The sequence below is a fragment of the Trichosurus vulpecula genome, chromosome 1 (assembly GCF_011100635.1).
Source record: "Trichosurus vulpecula isolate mTriVul1 chromosome 1, mTriVul1.pri, whole genome shotgun sequence".
NCBI classification, from domain to species: Eukaryota; Metazoa; Chordata; class Mammalia; order Diprotodontia; family Phalangeridae; genus Trichosurus; species Trichosurus vulpecula.
Genome location: NC_050573.1, coordinates 91,210,418 through 91,233,592, shown reverse-complemented (window position 1 = coordinate 91,233,592; position 23,175 = coordinate 91,210,418). Strand labels below are relative to the sequence as shown.

Below are 23,175 nucleotides of genomic sequence, written 5' to 3'. Positions count from 1 at the left end.
AACCCCGTACTGAGGAAGAAGTACAGCTGAGTTCTTTCCCACAACTACTCCACAAAGCACATCTAGAAAATGCATCAGACCAATTTCTGATTGGGAAATTTAAAAGAAAAATTCCAGCCCAGGTAGGCAGACACTGGGGACTAGGTATAGCCCGGAGTGGCTGAATGCAGCATTCCAAGAAGGGATCGTATTAGGGAATGCCTGCAAGAAGAGAATTGGCACAGTGGGGCTTGACACTATACAGGGAGCAGGAACAGGGGTCAAATGGTAACTCTGTTGCTCACTCCCTAGTGCTAGGTCAGAGATCCAGTGAAGACTGTGGAAAAGAACTGCACCTAGGGATGGTAGTCCAGGGTAGGTCTAGGGCCCTAGGCTATGTACTCAGCTTCCCAATTACAGAAGCAAGTACCAGATATACGGTTCTGATCATAGGAGTGGAAGAGGGTCTCAGATCCAGTCCTCAGTCAGTCTGAAACCTTCAACAGAATAACCAGGGTCGGAAGGGCAAACAAAAGGGAAATCTGCAAAACTTTCCAGCTGACTAATAATGGCTGAGTCTAGCAGCAGTGTACTATCACCTGAAAGTGGGAAAAGTTAACAGTTGTGTTGCTCAGGCCCAAACCTAGGTCAGCTAGGTTTCAAGACACTTGGTGGCACAGTGGATAAAGAGCTGGGCCTGGAGGCAGGAAAACTTGAAGTCAAATCCAGCTTTAGGCTCTTATTAGCTATGTGACCCTGGGCAAGTTATTTAACTTCTGGTTGCCTCAGTTTCCTCAACTATAAAATTGGGTTAATAATAACACCTATCTCTCAGGATCGTTGTGAGGATCACATAAGAGAATATTTGTAAAAAAAGTACTTAGCACAGTGCCTGGCACATAGTAGGGAGTACATAAATGTTTATTCTTTTCCTGTATTCACTAGGTCAGGAACTTGCAGAGGTCAGATCAGAAGTTCAGGACTAAAGCTCTGTTCTGAATCAAACTGCTCAGGGAACACTAAAAGTTTGTAGGTCTCCAGCATGAGTTCTCTCTAAGATCCTGGAACAATACAACACTCAATTCTCCAAGAAAGCAGCAGCTAGAGCCAAGAGGACACAGAATAGAACCGTTATCCTCCTAAAATGCACAGAACCTGACCCTAAAACAAAGTCTGAAGTCAAGAAGTAGAGCTGGAAAAACAAAAAAATAAATATTAGGGTAATAGGGAAGCTCAAGAGACAAACCCAGAACAAGAAAATTACTCTAACATATCTACAAGCAAAAACATCAAAGAAAAATATGGCACAAATTCACAATTTCAACTTGAATTTCTGGAAGAGATGAAGCAAAAAAGTGTTAAAAATTATTTTATAAATGAGAGTATCAGTGGAAACAATTGAAAAATAAATGAAAGTAAAAGGGGAAAAACTGGAAAAGAAATGAGAGCTGTGGAAAGAAGAACTGGAAAGAGAATTAACAGTTTGGCAACATGGTATAAAACTTTACCCAAGCAATGGGGATCCTGTACTAAAATATCAGTTGGGTCAAAAGACTGACAAAACAGAAGAAAGTATAAAACAACTGACCTGGAAAACAGATCAAGGAGAGATAATTTGAGAATCACTAGACTGCCTGAAAGCTATGATGATTAAAAAAAAAAGCCCAGATAACATATTTCAAAAAATCATAAAACTGCCCAGACTTCTTAGAACCAGAGGGCAAAGTAAAAAGAGACAGAATCTGCCACTTGCCTGCTGAAATAAACTCCAAAATGAAAACTCCCAGGAACATTAAAGCTAAAATTCAGAACTTCCAGGTCAAAGAAGAAATTACTGTAAGCTGTCAGAAAGAGTTTAATTACCAAGGAGCCACAGTAGAGGCAGCTGGTGGTGCAGTAGATAGAGTGCTGGGCCTAGAGTTAGGAAGGCCAGAGTTCAAATCTGGCCTCAGATATTTATTAGCTGTATGATCCTAGGCAAATCACTTATTCTCTCTCTGCTTCAGTTTTCCAGTCTGCATCTACCTTCCAGGGTTTTTTGGAGGATCGAATGACATAATAATTGTAAAGCACTTAACACACTGGCTGGCACAAAGTAAGTGCTACATAAATGTTAACTATTATTTTAATTATTACATAACAAGATTTAGCAGCTTAAACACGATATCCCAGAAAGCAAAGATAAAGGTTTACAGTCAAGAATAATTTACCCACCCAAAATGAGTACAATTCTATAGCGGGAAAAAATAGACCTCTAATGAAATTAGAAGACTTCCAAGTATTCCTGATGAAAAGAAACTCTGAAATACAAACACAGTAGTCTAAGAAACATAAAAAGGTAAACAAGAAGGAACAATCATAAGGGACTAAACTAGAATAAACTATTGGCATTCTAAAATGAGGAGACAATACTCTTCCTAAAATATGGCACCCAGTACTACACAGTGTTTGATGTGGCTGTGCCATAGCAGAAGAAAATAGGGAGATCACCTCTCTTGTCCTGGTATCTCTTAAGGCAGCCTATAATCACATGTACTTTCTTGGCTACTGCATGATACTGTCAGTTCATACAGAGCATTTAGTATAATTTTAAAAGGCCCAGATCTTTTTCAAAGAAATCACTGTCTAGTCATTCTACTTCTGTCCTGTGAATGTGATTTATTACATCCAAATGTGAGATTTTACAGGAGAGGGATTAGACTTTCATTTTACTGGATTCAGTCTAATGTTCTACCCTGTTCAAGATTTGTTGAAATCTTGACTATCATTCTAGATATTAGCAATTCAATTCAACCCCATAAACATTTTAAAAAACCTGACTTTTTTCAATGACTGAAATCTACCTTCTCTCCTGCCTATCTTCCCTCTATTAGAAAAAAAAAACCCAGAAAAACTTTTGTTACAAATATGCTTAGTCAAGCAAAACAGATTCCCACATTGGCCATGTCAGCTAGGTCCCACTTGGAACTAAATAACTAATCTCCCTGAAGTGGTCTCATTATTTGTATTCACACTGCATTATTTCCATTGGGTTGGAATAAATCGCCATGTTTTATATAATTATAACTTTAAATAGTAGAAATTCAAATATACTTCAGAGAATTCATTGTTCACACTAATCTGGAAGGAGGTAGGTAACAAGTTGCATCCTGAATTTTCTGGAACCACGGCTAGCCACTGCATTGATCAGCTTCTCATTCCATCTTTATATAGAAGAGAGCGGGTGGAGAGAGTGTGCAATCTCTTTCTGCTCTACTGCCCTTCTTCCTTGTCCCTTGCCCAGTGCCTAATCATAGGATCCAGTGTATAGTCTTCTACTTATATACCCAAATTCTGTCAGATAATTGCCCTCACCCTCTCCCTTTTTCCCCTTAGTGTATTACTGCTCCCTTTCCCTTTCTTCCTTCTTTGAAGTTATTTAATAACTTCAAAGCATAACAAAACCAGTCCCAGGCCCTAAGTTTTATTAGCCTCACTCTACGACCCCTGATAATGACAGGGTTCTGAGGAGACAAAACTGCTCACTGAGATTAGCTAACTACTAAATGGAATTCCTGATAACTTGGATGAAAATCAGGATTTAAATAAATGTAAAACAGGGTAGAACACTGGGCCATAAAATCTTACATTTGGATGAAATATGCCACCTTCACAAGACTGAGACATAAGAGGGAAGGCTAGATAGCCACTTCTTTGAAAAAGGTCTGCGCCTTTTAAAAAGTGTATGTAAAGCTTCATATGAACCAACAGTATAACAGTAGCCAAGAAAATCAATGTGATCTTAGGCTGCCTTAAGAAATGCAGTGCCCAGGACAAGAGAGGTGATCCTCTTTCTCCCTTCTGCTATGGCACCATCATTTGCGAAGTATTATTTAGTACTATGTGCCATATTTTAGGAAGGGTATTGATAAGATGGAGAGTATCCTGAGGAATGCAATCATGATGGTAAAGCACTTCAAAATCATGCCATATGAGTAATGGTTGGAGGAAGGAGAGGTGTTTGTCCTGGAGAAGAGGATAGTGAAGAAGGATACCATAGGGATCTTCAAGTATTTGAAGGGCTTTCACATGGAAGGGCACTTAGAATTATTCTGCTTGGCCCCAGAGCTGGAACTAGAAGTAATGGGTGGAAATCATAAAGAAGTAAATCTAAGCTTGCTGTAAGAAAAACTTCTGAACAATTACCCAAAAATTACCCAAAAGTGGAACAGGCTAATTGGGAAGTAGTGGGTTCTCCCTCTTTGGCAGACTTCAAGCCAAGGCCCAAGGATTATTTGTTGGATATACTGGAGAAGATTCTTGTTCAGATATGAGCTTAAGTAGATGACCTCTGAAGTCCTGGCAACTCCATGATTCTGTGAAGTATAGCTGGACATATCTTGCTAGTCTTAAAGTTTTACACTAACATATTTGACAATGTATGTGCTTAACAGACCTTGGCTGACATCCTTATTCTTATTGTTAATATTAACTTAATGTCTGCATCCCCACTTCCTGCAGATGTGGTGATGGTAGCTTGTACTATATATACATATGGCTTACATAATTTTACTTAGAGACAGGCAAAAAGGATGATCTAATGTGAATAGAAGGACTAACTGAACCAATGATAAAGCATGATACATTTTTGGGAGAAATGTGTCAGCAGCAGACAGACAAAACAGGTGTGAATCAGCAATGGGGTGGGGTTCATTTGAAGCTTGTGAACAATGACAGATCTTACGGAAAGTAGATCTTGAGGAATTTCATTCTTCAAATAGTAGAGGAAACGAAGTCTTCTCTTCTCTTTTTTTTTTAAAGAGGTTCAAAAAAGGCTTTACTACAAAGTACTACAGAGGAAAGATAAAACTTACTTAAATCATTATCAATTAAAAAGAAGAAGAAAGTCACATTGTTACATTCTGGCTCACTCTTTCCTCTACTTCTAGGCAAATGCATTGGAAATCCAGGCTAGTCCTGTCTCATTTCCTGTATCCTCCAATTCTTATCCCCAGAGTTAAGGCACCAGAAACTACTTAGAATATCAGTGCCAGGTGAATTAATTCACATTGGTGATAGATGTCCAGCCTTGAAGAATTCACATCCCTATAATACTTAGAAATCTTTTCTTCTTCAAACTAAACACTCCCACTTTCTGTAATCAATCCTCATATGGCATGTTCTTTAGTCCATTCACCAACTTGTTTGTCCACATTTGGAAACAGTCTAGATTGATTATGTCTTTCCTAAAATATGGTTCCCAGAACTGGCCAGAACATTCTAGGTGCAGTTTGACCAGGGCAGAATATGAAGGAACTACTGTCACCTTTATATGGATGTTTTATCTTTCAACAGTGGGCAGCTAGGTGGTATAGTGGATAGAATGCTGGGCCTAGAGTCAGGAAGACTCATATTCTTGAGTTCAAATCTGGCCTCAAACCCTTAGTAGCTGTGTGACCCTGGGCAAGTCACTAAACCCTATTTGCCTCAGTTTCCTCGTCTGTAAAATGAGATGAAGAGCAAAATAGCAAACTACTCCAGTATCTTTGCCAAGAAAACTCCAAATGGGGTCATGAAGAGCTGGACACGCCTGAAAACGAATGAACAAAAATAATTCAACATAGGCTAAGAGAATATGAGGTATCTTTTTCTTGGGGGCGGGCAGGGGTTGTTATGTTACATTGTTTGCGCATTTCCACAGTAAATTTCTAACCATGTTTCTCTCTTTATTTGTAAGGTTGCCTTTTAGAATCAACTTTGGAGCTAGACATTTATTGTTATTAATATTCATTTTATTAAATTTTGCCCATTGTTCTAGTTTGTCAATATCTTTTTTGATCTTGACATATTGGCTTATCTCTTTAAACTTTTTGGAATTTTAAATTCTGGCAATAATACCATCCATGCCTAGAACCAAATAATTTCATCCATTTCTGAATCTTTTCAACTATACTGGCACTAACTCAAATCTATACATCTTATCCAAAAGTACAGCATGAAAGTTTGTCAGTGTTTTAAAAATCTAAGTACAGTCCAGTAAAATCGAAGTATACTCTGTGGACAATGTTCCCCTAACTACCAGTCTGGTTGCCAGTCAAATAAACAAAGAATGTAGCCTGGCATGATTTGTTCTTGATGAAATCAGCCTTTTTTGGGGGAGGGGTGAGTGGGGAAATTATTATTTCACTTTCTAAGCACTCACAAATCATCTCCTTAGTAGTATATTCTAGAATCTTGCCAGGAAGAGGAGACAAGATCACTTAAAGTTATCAGGCTCCCTACTCATTCCTCTTTTTTGAAAATCAGGATGTTTTCTTTTCTCTAACCATTCCTGCAGTATCAATTCCTCAATTCTCCAAAATCTTTCAGAGTTCACTAATATAGACTCAATAACTGTACTTGCCAGTACTTTCAATAATCTAGGATATAGTTTGTCTGGATATGGCAACAAACTAATTTTGAGGAGAGCTGGATGCTACTTCACAAATCATGGGTTTCTATAGACTGCTAACCATTTAAAAAAATCCTTCCTAGTCAAAGGATCATTCTCTTTAGAAGAAAAAACACAGAAATAGGAACTGAGTAGTTCAACCTTCCCACAGTTAGCCCGCTATCTAACTGGATAGCGTGCCTATTCTTTCTTTGATTTTTCTTGTCTACAACACAGTTATTGTTTTCCTGCTCCCTTATCAGCGTTCATTTCCATTCTCAGCTTCTACTGAAACATTATTCACAGTTCTATGGTACACTCTTGTCAGCCAGTCAATAAGCATTTACTAAGTGCCTACTATTAAGTTTTATGCACTGGGAATACAAAGGCAAAAAGACAGTCCCTTTGTTTGAGGACCTCACAATACAATGGAGAAGACAATATGCAAACAACTGTATATGAACAAGCTAAGTACAGGATAAATGGAAAATAATCAAAAGAGGGAAGGGACTAGAATTAAGAGCAACAGAAAGTCATCCAGTAGAAGGTATTTTGTGTTAAAAAATTATTTGAACTAGCATAAGGGTTACTTCATTTGGGCTCAGCTTAGTTGCTAACAAGGTAATGTTAGCTCAGTAGCTAGGTACTAACGTGGCCTGGAAGCATCAAGAACGGAGTTCAAATTTGGCCTCAGACACTTAGTAGCTGTGTGACTCTGGGTGACTTAACTTCTGTATGTTTCAGTTTCCTCAGCCGCAAGCTGGGGATAATAATAGCATCAACCTCCCAGGGTTGTTTGGAAAATGAGATAATATTTGTAAAGCACATAGCATAGAGCCTGGTACATATATGCTTATTTTCTTCGTTCCTTCTTTCATCCTTAGTTACTTGCCCTGGCCTTCACATTTTATATATGTATTCTTAAAATCAATGATTTCCTTGTCTCTTTAAGCAGCTCTTTTTTTTCTCTTCCTCATAAGAATGGGTTGTTGTTTTTTGTTTATATGTCTTCTGAATTTCTTACTTAAGAGCCTCCTTCCTGGGTCAAATTTCCCTGAAAAATAATAGGTCCCCGGATCAAAGCTATCTTTTTTTCTGACACATTCAATGCTTACCCTCTCAGAATCAAAGCAGAAAAAGAAAAGACTAGACCAACATTCCTAATGAACACTGATCCCAAATTTTGAATAAAATATTAGCAAGGCAACTACAGAAATATATCATAAAGATTACACAATATAACCAAATTGGACCAGGTATACAAGATTAGTTCAACAGTAGGTAAACTATTAACATAATAGACCACATTAATAAGAACAAAAAGCATGCAATTTTATCAATAGATGCAGAAAAATCTTTTGATAAGGTACAACACCTAAACCTGTTAAAACAGTAGAAAACATAAATAAGAGGAATTTTCCTTAATATGATACATACTTATTGACAGACATGATATCATATCTATCTAAAACCAAAAGACATCATTATACGTGACAGGGATAAACTAGAGGCTTTTCTAATAAGATTGGGGTGAAGCAAAGATATCCATTATTACCACCTCATGCCAGTTATAGCAATAAGACAAGAAAAAAAATGAAGGAATAAACAAAGGCAAAGAGGAAACAAAATTGTTGATTTTTGTAGGTGGTATTTTGGTTTAGAGCTGGAGATCCCTAGAAAGACCATTGAAATTAACTGAAATAATTAATAACTTCTGAAAAGTTGCAGGATATAAATTAAACCAGGCCTGCCTAACCTGTGGCCTGCCAAAGGATTTCAGGCAGCCCACAAAAAATGTAGATGAAAATATCCTCTACATTTTTCGCGGGCTGCCAGAAATCCTTTGGTGTGGCCTGTGGTGCGGCCCACGTGGGCCGTGGCCCGCAGGTTATGCAGGCCCGAATTAAACCCTCATAAATCATTAACACTTTTGTTTACTACCAACAAAACACAGCAGAAAAGACAGTGAAATTCCACTTAAAATAACTGCTAAAAGAATAAATTACTTGGGAGTTGCCAAGACACACACACAAGAACTAAATGAATATAGCTACAAAACCTCTTCACACAGAGACCTAGATAATGTTAATTGCTCATGAGTAGGCCAAGTCAATATAATAAAAATGACAATACTACCTCAATTAATTTATTTTTTTAGTGCCATACTAATCAAATTACGAAGGGGTTACTTTATAGAGATAGAAAAAAAAATTCATTTAGAAGAACAAAAGGTCAAAAATAGCAAAGGAATTAATGAAAAGAAATGGGAAGGAATAGGGCCTGGTGGTACCAGATGTCAAATCATACTACAAAGCAGTAATCATCAAAAAGATTTGCTACTGTTTAAAAAAAATGGAAATCTGCTCAGTGGAACAGATTAGGTACAAAACATATAGAAGCAAACAAGCACAGTACTCCAGTGTTTGATAAGCCCAAAGACCCCAGGAAAAACACACGATTCAATAAAAACTGCTAGGAGAACGGGGAAGCAGGCTGGCAGAAAGAATCGTTCAATATTTTACAACATATGACAAGGAAGGTGTCAAATGGATACATGACTTAGACATAAAGGGTAACATTATCAAAAAATTAGAGGAGCAAGGAAGAAATTACCTTTTGGATCTATGGATTCACATAGTTCACAACCAAGGATAGAGAGGATCACAAAAGATAAAACAGACAATTTTGATAATATAAAGTTAAAAAGGCTTTTCACAAATAAAACCAACACAGGTAAAAAGAGAAAGAAAGCAGATAAATGGGACAGTCAGTAGCCAAAGGATATAAAAGAGGCAGTTTTCAAAGGAAGAAATCTAAGCTATCGTTAGCCAACTGAAAAAATGCTCCAAAATTGCTAATTAAAATAATTTTAAGTTTCCACCTCAGACCCACAGGATTGGCAATGCTGACAATACAGGACAACAATAATAAATGCAAGAGGATCTGCAAAAAACCAACATTGCCTCTTTATATCCTTTGACTACTGACTAATTGGGGAATGACTCTTCTAATAAATATGAATCATAACCTGCCTCCTGTCCCCCACCCCTCACTCCATATTCTTCAATCCAGTGACAGTGGCCTCCTGGCCAACACACAACATTATTCCCGATTCTAGGCATTTTCACTGACTGTCCTTCATTTCTGGAATGTTCTGTCTCCTGGCTTCCTTTAAGTTCTAGATAAAATCTCATCTTTTACAGAAATCTTTTCCCCAATCCCCCTGAATTCTAGTGCCTTCTTCCTTTGATTACTTCCATTTTATCTCTATGAAGCTTGATCGCTCAAGTTTGAATAAGGGAAAAGATTTAAGATGCTAGAGGAGGCAAAATATTATAGGTATAGAACACAACTGGGAAAATGGGTCAGAGGTAACATAGGTAAGTTGAGTTTTGAGCAAATTTTTCTGAGAGGAATGAGAGAGATATAGGATCAGAGCCAGAAGAACCTTACAGGTAATCTACAAGGTTGAGAGGTAATGTGATACAGTAGAAAGAGTACCGGATTTGCAATCAGAAGACCTGGGTTCAAGTCCAGGCTCAGTCACTTATTATCCATATAACCTTGGGCAAGTCACTATCTCTGGGTTTCGGCTTATCTGTAAATGGAGGGACTTGGATTAGGTGATCTCAAAAGCCCTTTCCAACTCTAAATATGCCATCTAGTGATTAGTCCAACCCCTCAATTAAATAGAAGAGCATACTGGAGCCCTGAGAAGGGAGCTGACTTATACAAAGCCACCCACAACTGTCCAATGATAGAACTAAAACTAGGACTCATGTCTATTGACTCCAAGTCCAGTACTCTTTTATTAAACTTTAGGACTTGTAAGGAAGTAGAGTAGACAAGGGTCATGGTAGTCTTGGGATGTTTGTAAAACATCTGTTTAGAAACACAGCAGATATGGACCTTGAGCTGTACTTTTGTTGGAAGCCACAACTGGGTTCTAAGGGACCGGGGGAGGGAGGGGGGGAAGGCACAGTCAAAATAACCAGATGATGAGGCAACTTTGGCAACAGCACTGAGGATTTAATATAGGAGCTGGCGCTGGAGGGGGTTGTCTAGTGAGGGACAGATTTGCTATGATTAGTTCATAAGCATTCTCTGAATGCCTGTTTTATTCAAAGGACTGCGTGAATTAGGCACTGGGGGAAAGAAAGAGAAAAAGAGAGCATGAAAGAAATAAAAAATAGGTTCTGGCTGTAGGGATGGGGAGAAAGGGAGAAAAGAGCTGATATGGAAATTTGTTGGGATGGAGAAAGCACCAGGATCTGGCGAAAGTTAGTCATGAATTCAAGAAGAGAACCCGCACTCTCTCACTACCAGCCTTCTGGCACTCACCCTAACTCCCTGTCTTTTGGCATGCATCCTTCATTCACACTGGTTTTGTCTGCTGTGTGTGGAAAATGCCTGAATATTTCCATTCCAAGAACATAAAGCAAATCTATTTCAGATGAAAGAGGCCTTTCTCAGTCCAAAAATTAAAATTCCATTTTAAGCAAAGTAAATACATTAAAAGATGACATAAAAACAAGATAAGCAAGCTATGCATGCTATTTCTTCTCTAGCTGTGGCTGGGAGCAAATAAAATACTATATATAGATCATTGTTCCAAACGATGCTATTATGAAATGAGCTTATTACAGAGAAGTAGACAGCCCAGGGTGGTGGGAAAGACCTTGGACAGTCTAAGAATTGGGTCTGAATCCTGTCTTTATGAAATACTAGCTTTGTGACAAGTTTTCTGAGCTTTACTTTCTCATCTATAAAATGGGGATAGCAAAAGTTGTAAAAATGGGGGTAGCAAAGGATTACCAACACTACAGGGATGTTGTGAGGAAAGTGTTTTGTAAATCTTAAGTCCTATGTAAATGTGAGATATTCTTCTTATTCTTTATTAGACCTAGTTGGCGTATTACAGGGAATCACCCTATTTCTTCACTGTTGAACCACGAAATCACAAAATAAATATTACTGGAGAAACCCAGATGCTCAGGAACACATCTACCTCTAGGGAGGTCATTTTAAAGCTCGAAATGCTGGCTTTCTCACATTTTTCATATCATTCCATTCAGTAACAGTAATGAGATTGGCTTTGGAAAGCCACTATATTCACAGAACCAAATTCTCCAGTAATGATGTTATTTCCTACAGAGGAAAAAATGAACTTTGAACCTTCATTGAGATCACCTAAATGCTGATTCCTATATAGGAGCCTGCATTTAGGAGTCAACTGGAGCAATGTGGCTCCTTTTGTATCTGTTATAGTGTTAGACACACATAATAAACACTTAGTAAAGTTTGGGATCAAGTCACTAATTCCCTACATGGCCCTGACAACAACAGTAACAAAACAACTCACATTTGCACAACACTCTTAAGTTTTACAAAGTATTTCTGAGGACAAAAACCTATTTTGCCTGAGGGGGAAACTAAAGGCCACAGGGGTTAAACTGGATGCAGTTGGTGGTTACACGGAGAGTGATGGAGCTGGGAAATGAACCTAGGTCTAGCTGACTGCTCTTTTTGCCACATCACATACTCTAAACCTCAGTTTCCCCTTCTGTAGAACAAGAGAGTTGGACTCAGGGGTGGGGAACCTGCAGCCTCGAAGCCACATGTGGCCTTCTAGGTCCTCTGGTGTGGCCTTTTGATTGAGTCCTAGTTTTACAGAACAAATCATTTTATTAAGGGGATTTGTTCTGTGAAGTTTGGATTCAGTCAAAGGGCCACACTTAAGGCCCTAGAGGGATACATGGGTTCTCCACCCCTGGACTAGATGATATCTAATATCTGAATAATTTTGACTTGAGAAATAAAATCCTTAAAAGGAAAATTCAGTCTAATGTACTGTTGCCTGTCCCACTTCTCAGTGTGGCTAGGGGAGCAATTTAAATAAAGGTTGGCCAAGCACTGTGAAAAGTCAAAAATGCACATAAACACAAAGAAGTCTTATTGTTGCTCATCAAAACCACTGGAATAGGGGTCTGTCTAATCAAAATGGACCATGCTCTTCTTCCATCTCATCCTATACTCTTCTGCCTCTGAACATTTGTACACTCCATCTGATGGCTCCAAGCGACTCCCTTCCTTCAGAAATCTTTCACCTTTAAAGCTCAGCTCAATTGCCGGGCCTACTTTTCCCCTTCAGTTGATTTCTCCTTTGTCCACATCAAATTTTATCTTGTAACATCAACCAATCAATCAATAAGCACGCACTCTCTACGTATTGTTTATAAGGCATTGTTCTAGGTGTGGGGAATATAAGTACAATAAGTGAAACAATCTTTACAAAAACTTAGGCTTGAAAAGACATATAAAACTACATATTGAATAAATACAAAGTAGTTAAATAGAAAGTTGGTTGAGAGAGAGGAGACTAGTGATGAAGGGAATCAGGAAAGATTTCATGGTGCAGGTGATGCTTGAGCTGCATCTTGAAGGGAGAGGAATCCCAGGAAGTAGAGGGAAGGAGGGAGTCTACTGCACACACGGAGGAGGCCGTGCAAAGGCATGGACAAAGGAGATGGTGCATCATGAGCGAACAGCAGAGACGTCAGTGTGAATAAATCCCAGAGGAGGAAGAGGAGGAGGAGGAGTGCACAGTGAGGCTGGAGAGACAGGATGGGGTGAGGTGGTGAAGAGCCTTAAAAGTGAAACGGAGTCCTTTCAATCTGATTCGAGAGGCAAGAGGAAATCATCAGACCTTACTGAGTAGGGAAGCAACAGGGTTAAGTCTGTGCTTAAGAAAAGTCACTTTGGTAGAGGCGTTTAAGATGGACTGGAGTCTGAGAGACGTGAGACAGGGAGAATAAATAGGAAATCATTGCAATAATATATACAAGAAGTGATGAGGGTCTGAACAAACGTGGTAGCTATGTAAGTAGTTGTGTGTCATAGCGAAAAAGTTGTGCTCAGCTGAGAAGAGAGCACTGGATCTGGAGTCGGAGGACCCAAGTGTGAATGCCACTAAGAACACCTACTTCCTTGCTCTGGGACCCAAGTGGAATCACTTCCCACCTCTGCGCCTCAGTTTCCTCATCTGTAAAATGAAGAGGTTAAACTTGATGACCTTTAAGGTCCTAAACCTATGATTCTATGAAGATAATCTCTAAAAGCCCTTTCTACCTCCAATAACAATTCTATGATTCAATCCATTCCATGCAGGCATGACTGCATAGACATTTGCAGATATGTGAGAAAACCAGTCTAAATATTACACAAATCCCTTTCAAGGAGGAAATGTAACATGCTGAAAACTACTTTTGAAAGTCCATTAAATGAAGGATACCAATTGCATACAAGACACTGAACAATCTAGTAAGAACTCTGCATAGCTAGCTCAGTCTGTGGAATTCAATCCAATCCAATCCAAAACGAACCAAATCCATTCCATTTCAGGAACATTTTTAAGTGTCCACCCAACTCTGTGCAGAACTCTGTGCTATGTGGTGGACATTGTGCTAATAATTGCTACAGATCAAAGATAACTGTGAGGTTTCAGCCTGCACTGTGGAAGTGCTACGCAAAACCATGTATTTCCATTGTTGGCAGAGATGTGAAAAGTATTCACTGTATTCTGTTTACTGATTAACAATTCATGAATTGATATGGAAAGAGCCAAATTAAAAAGGCCAGGATGTCTCCTGAGAGGCTGGCCAAGTTTGGTACCAATGTGATATCAAGCTTCCAATAAAACTAAACACCTGTAAAATAGTACCTAAACCCCTATTTCCAGGTGTTCTTAACCTTTGTTGTCATGGATCCCTTTGGCAGTCTGATGAAGCCTATGGATTCATCAGAATAATGTTTTTAGATGAATAAAGTACACAGTGTTACAAAGGAAACCAATTACACTGAAATACAGTTTTCAAGAGGTAAAAAACAAATTTATTCATATCAGCTTAAGAATCTTATATGTGTATAATACCCTAGACCATGGTATTTCAAGAACTTTAATATTATTTCTAAGATGCAATCAGACAGTCGTAATTTCTGTAGTGAGGGCACTTCCTCTGCTGAAGCAGACTGCTAGCCCTGTACCAATCAAACCATCAACCAACAAGCATTTAATTAGCCCCCACCACGAGCCAGGCACTGTGCTTGGGACCAGGGACATAAATACAAAAGACACTCCCTGCCTCAAGGATCTTATGGTTCACTAAGGTAGACAACATAAACACAAAGAAGTAAATATAGGATGTATATGAAATAAATACTAAAAGTCTGCTGAAGTGGGCAACTAACATAATTAAGGAAAATCCAGGAAGGACTGTTGAAAATGATAGCTCTGAAGGGAGGCAGGAGTTCCAAGAAGAGGGGAGGAAGGTCAGGGGGCAGTCTGTGCAAGGGGACAGAGACAGAAGATGGAATGTCATTTACAACAAATAGCAAGCGAGCCAGTTTGACTGAAGTGTAAAACATGTGAGGGAGAGTAATGTGAAATCAGCCTGAAATGGCACACTGGAGACAGACGGCGAAGATCTTAAATGCTAAACAGAAGAACTTGGCATTTTATCCTAAGGACAATGACGCTTCTTGAACAAGGGAGTGACATGGTCAGAACTTCACTTTGTTTGGAGGGTGGCCTGGAGAAGGGAGAGACTAAAGACAGAGGATATTATCGTAAGAGCAGCCAGGAAGCTACTGGCATAGTCCAGGTTAGAAGTGAAGAGGGCCTGGAGTACAATGTTGTTTCACTGGCTGATCCCAATGTCTGGAGCATTCTCCTGCCTCATCTCTGCCTCTTGACTTCCCTGACTTCCTTCAGAGAGACAAAGTGGCAGAAAGAAACAGAGGTAGAAGTGGAAAACAGAATAGGAATGGGAGAGGGAAGGAGAGAGAAAAATGAGAGAGAGAGAATGAGGGAGGTAATGAGTACAAAAATAGAAGAGGGCTCCAGACAGAGCCTTGGGGGTTCGTGGATAACGAACTAACAAAGCAGACTAAAGGCAGAAAATGGGCCATGATAGAATAGTGGCATGAAAACTCAGGGAAGAGAGTATAGGGAAGGAAGGGATTGGTCAACAAGTGTTGAATAGTGCAGTGACATCAAGAAGGAAAAGGATTGAGAAAAGTCCACTGGATTTAGTAAAAGAGATCACTGCAAAAGCCATTCTCTAATAGATAAATGGTTAAAGGATATTAAAAGACAGTTTTCGAAAGAAATACCAATGACAACAATATGAAGGAATGCTCCAAATCACTGATAATAAAAGAAATGCAAATTGAAACAAGCGTGATCTCTCACACTCAGAAAACTGGTGAAGACAAGAGAGAAACAAGCAATGTTATAGGGATTGTGGAAAGACAGGCATAATAATGCCTTGTTGGAGCTGTGAATTGGTACAACTATTCTGTAAAGGAATTTAGAATAATGCGAATGTAGTGACTAAAATGTCCAAAGACTTTGACCCAGAGATTCTATTGCTAGGCATATGCTCCAAGTTGATTGTGGACAAAAAGAAAGGCTCCATATAGCACCGAGATATTTATAACAGCATTCTTTGTGGTAGCAAAGACATGGAAACAAAGTAGACATTCATCAACTAGGAACTGGCTAAACAAATTTTGGCACATACATTTAATGTAACATTATTGTTCTATAAGAAATGACAAAAGTGATGAAGACAGAGAAACATATAAAGATTTATAAGAACTGATTCAAAGCGACATAAGCAGAACTAGGAAAACTGTATACACAACTAGTGCAACAACATAAATGGAAAGATCAGCCACCACAAAACAAATAAAACAGTATTATAAAATTATAAAGTCCAAGACAGATTGCAATGAAGAGATATGACAAAACTCATCTTCTCACTTTTTTTAATGTGGCATACATCATCAGATTTTTTTTTCAATGTGTTGAATGGTTTTGCTAATTTTTCCCTCTTCTTCCTTCTCAAAAGTTTTTTTTTAATTCTTTGATATACAAAAGATATCAATAAAAATCTATTTGAAAGGAGATCATTAGAGACAGAAATTTCAGTCCAGTAGTAAGGATAGAAGCCAGATTGCAAAGGGCTGAGAAGTGAGTGGGAGATGAGAAATTGGAAGCAATGACTGTAGACAACTTTTTCTAGGAGTCTGGCTGTGAAAAGCAGTTGATAAAGGATATAATCTTGAAGAGACAGCAGGATCAAATGACGGTTGTTGTTTTTTTTTAAATGCACATGATCTAGGAATCCTTGTGGGCAGCAGGAAGGCAGCAAGTGTATAATCAAAGGGTTGAAAATTAGGGAGGAAGAATGATCAATGAATGGCAAGCCCTAGGAGGAGATAGCAAGGGATGGGATCAAGGACACAATCAACTTGGCAAAAAGGGCCATCTCATTCTCCAAGATTGGAGCAAAGAAAGGGGAGGGGTGATAGTGGATTTATTTTAAGAGTGACACTGTGGGAGAGGGAGCTTTAGAGAGATAGACTTAATTTTATCAGTGAAATATGAGGTAAGATCTTCTGCTGACATGGGGGTGATGGGAGAAAAGTGGTAGAGATGATGGCTTGAAAAGAGAATGGAATAGCTACTGTGCATAGTGCAAAACAGTTAATTAGTGAAGAGTAAAATGAATGATGTACAGCAGTGAGAGACTAGTTGAGATTGGATAACAAAAATATGTAGTAAATCCAGGCTAGCACTACTGTGGGATTTTCTCCAGTGGTATTCAGTAAGAATGAAGATGGATAGTGAAAGCAATCTAGGGATGGAGTCTGGAAAAGGATGACTGATGATAGCTAATAAGGCAAGGGATTCGAGGCTGAGGACAGTGTCAGGTTCAAATGGTTAACTGGTTAAGATTTTGAAGAGAGGAAAGTGAGGCAATAAAACGATGCCTTGAAAAGCAGGAAGGGATTAAGTGAATATAAATTGCATTGAAATTGAGGAATAGGTCAGGAAAAAGGCACTGGAGTGACAGACAATTAAGGGCAGAGAAAGGAATGTCAGAATTATAGACTGTGGAGGTACAATGCTTGTGCGTGAGGACTAGATCAAGGGTCTGATAATGGTGGTTGTGTTTAGGCTGTGACATATTACCACTGAGGAACTGTGCAAGAAAAGCAGTGCAAAGAATATCATCAGAAAGATTACAAACAGAAAATATGTAATGAGAGTGAGAGATGACTAATGGCCAGCTCAAAAGATTCAGTCGTATTTACAGGACAGATGAGATCTAGAGAAAGGTCTCTGACATGTTGGAAGTGGGGGGGACTCCTGTGCTACTGGCAGTACCTACATCAGTGAAATCACAGAAACATTCAAGTAAAAGTCTATCTAAAGCTAAAATATGGATTTTTCCTACTTGGATTAGATTGAGTCTACCAAACTAAAGGAAACAGTAACATTCTGGAATTGGCAGCAGTGTTTTTTTTGTAAGCCATTACACTAACTATATGAAAGGTATAACATGCTTATGACCAAAAGGGTTATACTAGAGTGCTTGAAGTCCCTTACAGGGATAATGGTCTTAAAGAGTTGCTGTGGCTGAAAAATTCATTACCTTGTAGCCAACCTGGTGGAGACCTTTTACAAACTTAGCTAGGCCAGGCTTCAGACAAGGGACATATAGCCCAACACTGGGTGTATATTTGGAACCTTCACAGTTTGGAAACACTAGTCAGAGACTTGTGCTGAGAACCCAGTCAACTCTGTGTCATTGTGAGGATTACTTTAGATTGTAGGTATGCAGGAAGTAGATGACAGCTGTATCCTCAAGCACAAATGCAAAGAATCTCAGAGTTGTAAAGGATCTCAGAGATATTGTTACCTCATTCCACCCTTTCCTGAAATCTGAATCCCTTACACAACATCCTCTCAAAGCACTCACTTGACCTCTGCTTTTAACAATTTTGAAGAAAGGGAACTCTCCTTCTACAGAGAGAGTTCTTTTCACTGTAGGACAGTTCTAATTGTCAAGAAGTTCTTCCTTATATAGAACTGAAATCTGTCTCACTATAATGTCTTTCTCTGATCCTAGTTCTGTCCTCTGGGGCCAATCAGAATGTCTAATTCATCCTTTCACATGACAGACTTTGAAATATCTGAAGGCAGAGCCATTTCAGTTCCAGCTCTCTTCTTCCCCCCACACCCCCATGGCATGGTGAGCTTTTATTGAGGCTATCTTATCCCAGACATTCTCTATTTTGTCCATGATTCTCCTAAAATGTGGCACCCAGAGTTGGCACAAAACTCCTGATGGGGTTAGATTAGGGAATAGTAAATAATAGTAGGGAATATTACACCTCCCATGCTCTGGACAATATGTTTCTATTAATGCAGCTCAAGAACATATTGGGTTTTTCTCTTTTGGCTTCCACACTATCGGTTCAGTTAGCTTTGAGTCACTAAAGCCTCCAGGTTTTAATTACATAAATTGTGGTCTAACCACTTTCATGGAGTTTATCAGTCCTTGCCTTAAGGGATTTTATCATTTAGCTGAGAAACCAATCTAACACTGGTAAAATGCTGACAGGGATAGCAAAATAAATGCACTACCCAATGAGTGCTTTTGCAGACTGATTATGTAGTCCTCTAATTTGCCACTGTTTAATACAACTCAGGAACTTGCAAATAAACATCCCATTATAATTATTGTGTCATGACAATGGAAGGCATGAGGTAGGGGATGAGATGAAAAGATTAGCTCAGGGGCCACTCTATACTTAAAGAGCATCTCCGTCAATGGTGTCAAATGGGTAGCAGGAAACATTGAGGCTCACATTTAGCCTCAGCCACTTGCTAGCTGCGTGACAAGAAGGAAGTAACTTAACTTTCTTAGCCTCAGTTCCTCCATTTAACAAATGGAGAGAATGCAATTTGAAACAACAAATATTTATTAAGTGCCTTTTATGGAACAGAGCACTGCACTAGGTGCTGGGATTACAAAGTAAACTTCTTGCCCTCAAGGACCTAATATTGTTTTAGGTAGTGGGGAAGATCACAGGACAATATATTTAGAGCTTTGAAGTCATGGACTCCTGCCTTATCACTTACAGATGAGGAAAGTGAGACCAGAGAAGTTAAGTGACTTGCCCAGAATCACACAGCTAATACAAATGCATGAGATGGGATTTGAACTCAAATCTTCTGGCCTCCTAGTCCACCCATCTATCTACCATAGAATAGTGCCTGTCAGATGGGCAGGTTGAAAAAGGAGAGATAGAGACAAAGTGCTTTAGGAAACTGTAAGGCATTATATAAATGTGAGCTATTATTGTTAGCAGCCTGTGTAATGGCAGGTTTGGGATAGAGGTGATCTACACAGAGAGAACAGGGTGCCTACAGCTCTTGGACGTTTCACGGTATGGGTCTTCCCTGTACTAAAGCAGATTCTAGTCTCTCTGGGCCTTAGTAGAAGGTTTTTTATAAATTGTTGTGGTCCCTCAAACATTCATCATCTGGTGAGAGGGTCTCTTGAAATATTAGCTAGGCTTTGAATAATAAACAGAAGAGCTGTGAATGTACAATGTACAATCCTAGCTCGGTAAGGGCCTACTAGTGGTAAAAAGTCCCTTACAAGTTCAGAGTCATCTTCATGCCAAGATGACGGTGCTCTGTTCGTTAAAAAAGGATCTTAGTAGAGGTGCTCAACAATGACATGCAAAAAAACTAAGGAAAAGGGAACGCACAGAGGGCAAAAAAGGATTTTACTGCTCAGGCCTTTGCTCCATCCTTCAACCAAGACTCCTCTCTCCATTTTCATCCCTTCTCTTTCTTGACTTCTCTGTAAGCACTTGGCACTGTTCACTGGCTTCTCCTCCTAGAGAGGTTCTTCTCTCCCATATTTCCTGACACTCCTCCTAACTATCTGCCTGTTCTTCCTCAGTGTCCTTTGTTGGATCATTTTCTGGTGAGGGGCCTCTTGAAATTTAGCTAGGCTAGGCTTTGAATGATAAAAAAGATATGGCTATGAAGAGCTTTAAATGACAGAGGAGTTTAAATTTGTTCCTAGATGTAAGAGGAAATTGATGGGATTTATTGAGTAGGGGTGATGTGACACATTCAGATCTATATTTCAGCAAAATCACTGGCAGATTTGTGAAAGATGAGCCAGTGAGGGGAAAGACTTGAGGCAAGATGACCAATGATGAGGCGATTACAACAGTTCATGCAGAAAGTGATAAGGACTGGAACTGAGGTGGTAGCTGTGTAAGTGGAGGGAAGAAAGAAGCTGTGGAGAAAGAAAGGAACAGATTTGGCAACTGATTGGGCATGTGGGGTGAGAGTGAGAGATTAAGGATGAACCAGGGTTGTGATCCCAGAAGGAAAATATAGTGGTGCCTTTGATAGAAAGAGGGAAGTTCATGAACAGGGTGAGTATAGGGAGAATGATAATTAGGATTCCCCCCCCCCCCCCGCCACATTGTTGAACTTGAGATTCCTACGGGACATTCAGGTTGAAAAATCCACTAGATAATGACAATGTGGGTTGGCAGCTCAGGAGAGAGCATGAGGCTGAATGAAATAGATTTGGGAATCATCTACATTGAGATGATAAATGAACCTGGAGGAGCTGATGAGATTCCTAAGTAAGATAGTATAGCAAGAAAAGAGGGCCTTGTTAGGGTAAGAGGCTTGGGGTATACTGAATACTTTGAAGGTCTGACATGGATGAAGATCCAAAGGAAACTGAATAGTAGTGAGGCTGGTAAAAAGAGGAGTACTGTCACAAAGACTCAGAGAAAAAACAGTATCCAGGAGGCTGTCACTCATGTCAAATACTTATAAAAGATGAAGACTGAGAAAACTACAGTAAATTAGGAGAGGACGTACAGGCAAACTCAACACCCAAAATTGAACTCATTATCTTTTTCCTTTTAATGCACCTCTCTTTAGAACTTTCCTATTCTTTCAAGGGTACCGCCATTCTTACAGTAATTAAAATTTACAACCTCAAAGTCATTTTCTATTTTTCACTCTCACTCACCCCACATATTTAATCAGTTGCCAAATTTTGTCATTTCTTTTTCCACAACATCTCTTGGGTATGTCCTCTTCCCTTCAATCACACAGCCAGCACCATTCTTCAGGTCCTCATTATGTGTAGCCTGGACTACTGAAATACTCTCTTAATTCACCTTTCTGCCTCAGAGCTTGAAGCTTCTTAACACACATATCCAACTAGTTGCCAAATTTTGTTGTTTCTAGTTCCACATTTCTCATACCCACCTGCTGATTTCTACTCACAGCCACCAGCCTAGCTTAGGGTCTCATCATGTCTCACCTGGACTATCACAACAGCCTCATAACTGGTCTCCCTGCCTCAAGTCTCCCCCATTATCCACACAGCCACCCACTGAAGTGATTTTCCTAAGCCTGTCACTCCTGTATTTAATGTACTTCAGGGTCTATTACCCTAGGACCATACATACAATACTGTATTTGGCATTTAAAACATTTTGCAACCTGTCTACAGTCAATATTTCCAAATTTATCATACATTATTCCCCTCCCCATACTGTATAATTCAGCCAAACTGGACTCCTCATTTTTCTTGATACATAGCATACTATCTCCCTCACCTCACCTCCATGACTCAGCTTAAGCTCCATCTTCTATAGGAAGCATTTCCTGATCCGTCCTGCTGCTAGTGCCTTAGGGTCCAGATATCTCATAGTTACTTTGTATATACTTTTATATATTCATTTCTTTCCTAGCTGTATTGCATCTCCAATGTCTGCCATGGTTCCTGGCATATGTAGAGCAGGCACTCTATAAATGTCTGTTCCTTCACTGGTTGGTTATCCCCAGAGGCAGTACAAAGCTGTGGAAAGAGCCTTGTTGTTCCCTGTCTCTGCCTCAGTTTTCTCATCTGTAAATGGAGACAATATTTGCACTACTTACCTTAGAAGGAGGTTAGGAGAGAAGCAAGCCTTCATAAATCTTCAAGTGTAATGCCAATTTGCCAACTCCTACCAAAGGCCATTCCTGATCCCTCTATTTTTAAGTATTCTTTCTCCTCTGAAATGACTGTGGTACTCTGCATACACTTTCTGTATAGTTGCCTGTGTTTATGAAAACTCCTTGAGGGCAGGAGCTGTTTTGCTTCTGTCTTTCCATAACCATTATTTAGCATAACGTCTCGCACGCAGAAAGAACGCTTAATAAATCTTTACTGAATCAAACTAAATTGGTTTTGCTTAACTGCTTTTCCTTTGTCATAAGAGGTTTAAATGGGAAGGAATATAGCAGGAAGTGAATGATGGAAAAACAAGGCATCAATAAAACTTAAAAAAAAGTAATGCAAACAATAATTATTTTTACCTAATAATTAATTAACCTAATACACAATAGATCTTCAATTAGATAAAAGTAATATTTGTGTTAAAACTTTCCCAGTGTTTCAAAATGAAGATAACATATATCACACAAAAAGAGGAAAAGATCAAAATGAACATGGAGAATAGAGGTGCTATAGGGCTGGCAAAAATATTATGTCTTAGTTTTGTGAATATCTAGAAAAGGAAGTGGTGGTACAAATAACCTGCATGCCTTCATTATGCACACACCAGACCAACCTCATTTCCTTTTCTGACAGGGAAATTCTATAGATATAGTTTACTTAGATTTTACCTTTTCGAAAAAAAAGTTTCTCTTTCTGTCCTTGTGATCAAGGTATGGAGATTTGGGGGAGAAGGTATAGCTAGACAGAAGTCTGTCTGGAAAAATTTAGGGGTTTCAATGGATTGTAAGCTCAGTAGGAGTCAACAGTGACATGGCAATCCCCTCAAAAGCTAATACGATCTTAAGCTGCCATTGTGAACAGACTAAAGGAGGTGATCATCTC

General features: G+C 39.1%; 1 protein-coding gene across 6 annotated transcripts in view; it reads right to left on the bottom strand.

Moving 5' to 3' along the window:
- PTK2 (protein tyrosine kinase 2) overlaps positions 1-23,175 on the bottom strand; it is a 434,883-nt gene that overhangs the window by 20,770 nt on the left and 390,938 nt on the right. The gene's annotated exons all lie outside the window — the stretch shown is intronic.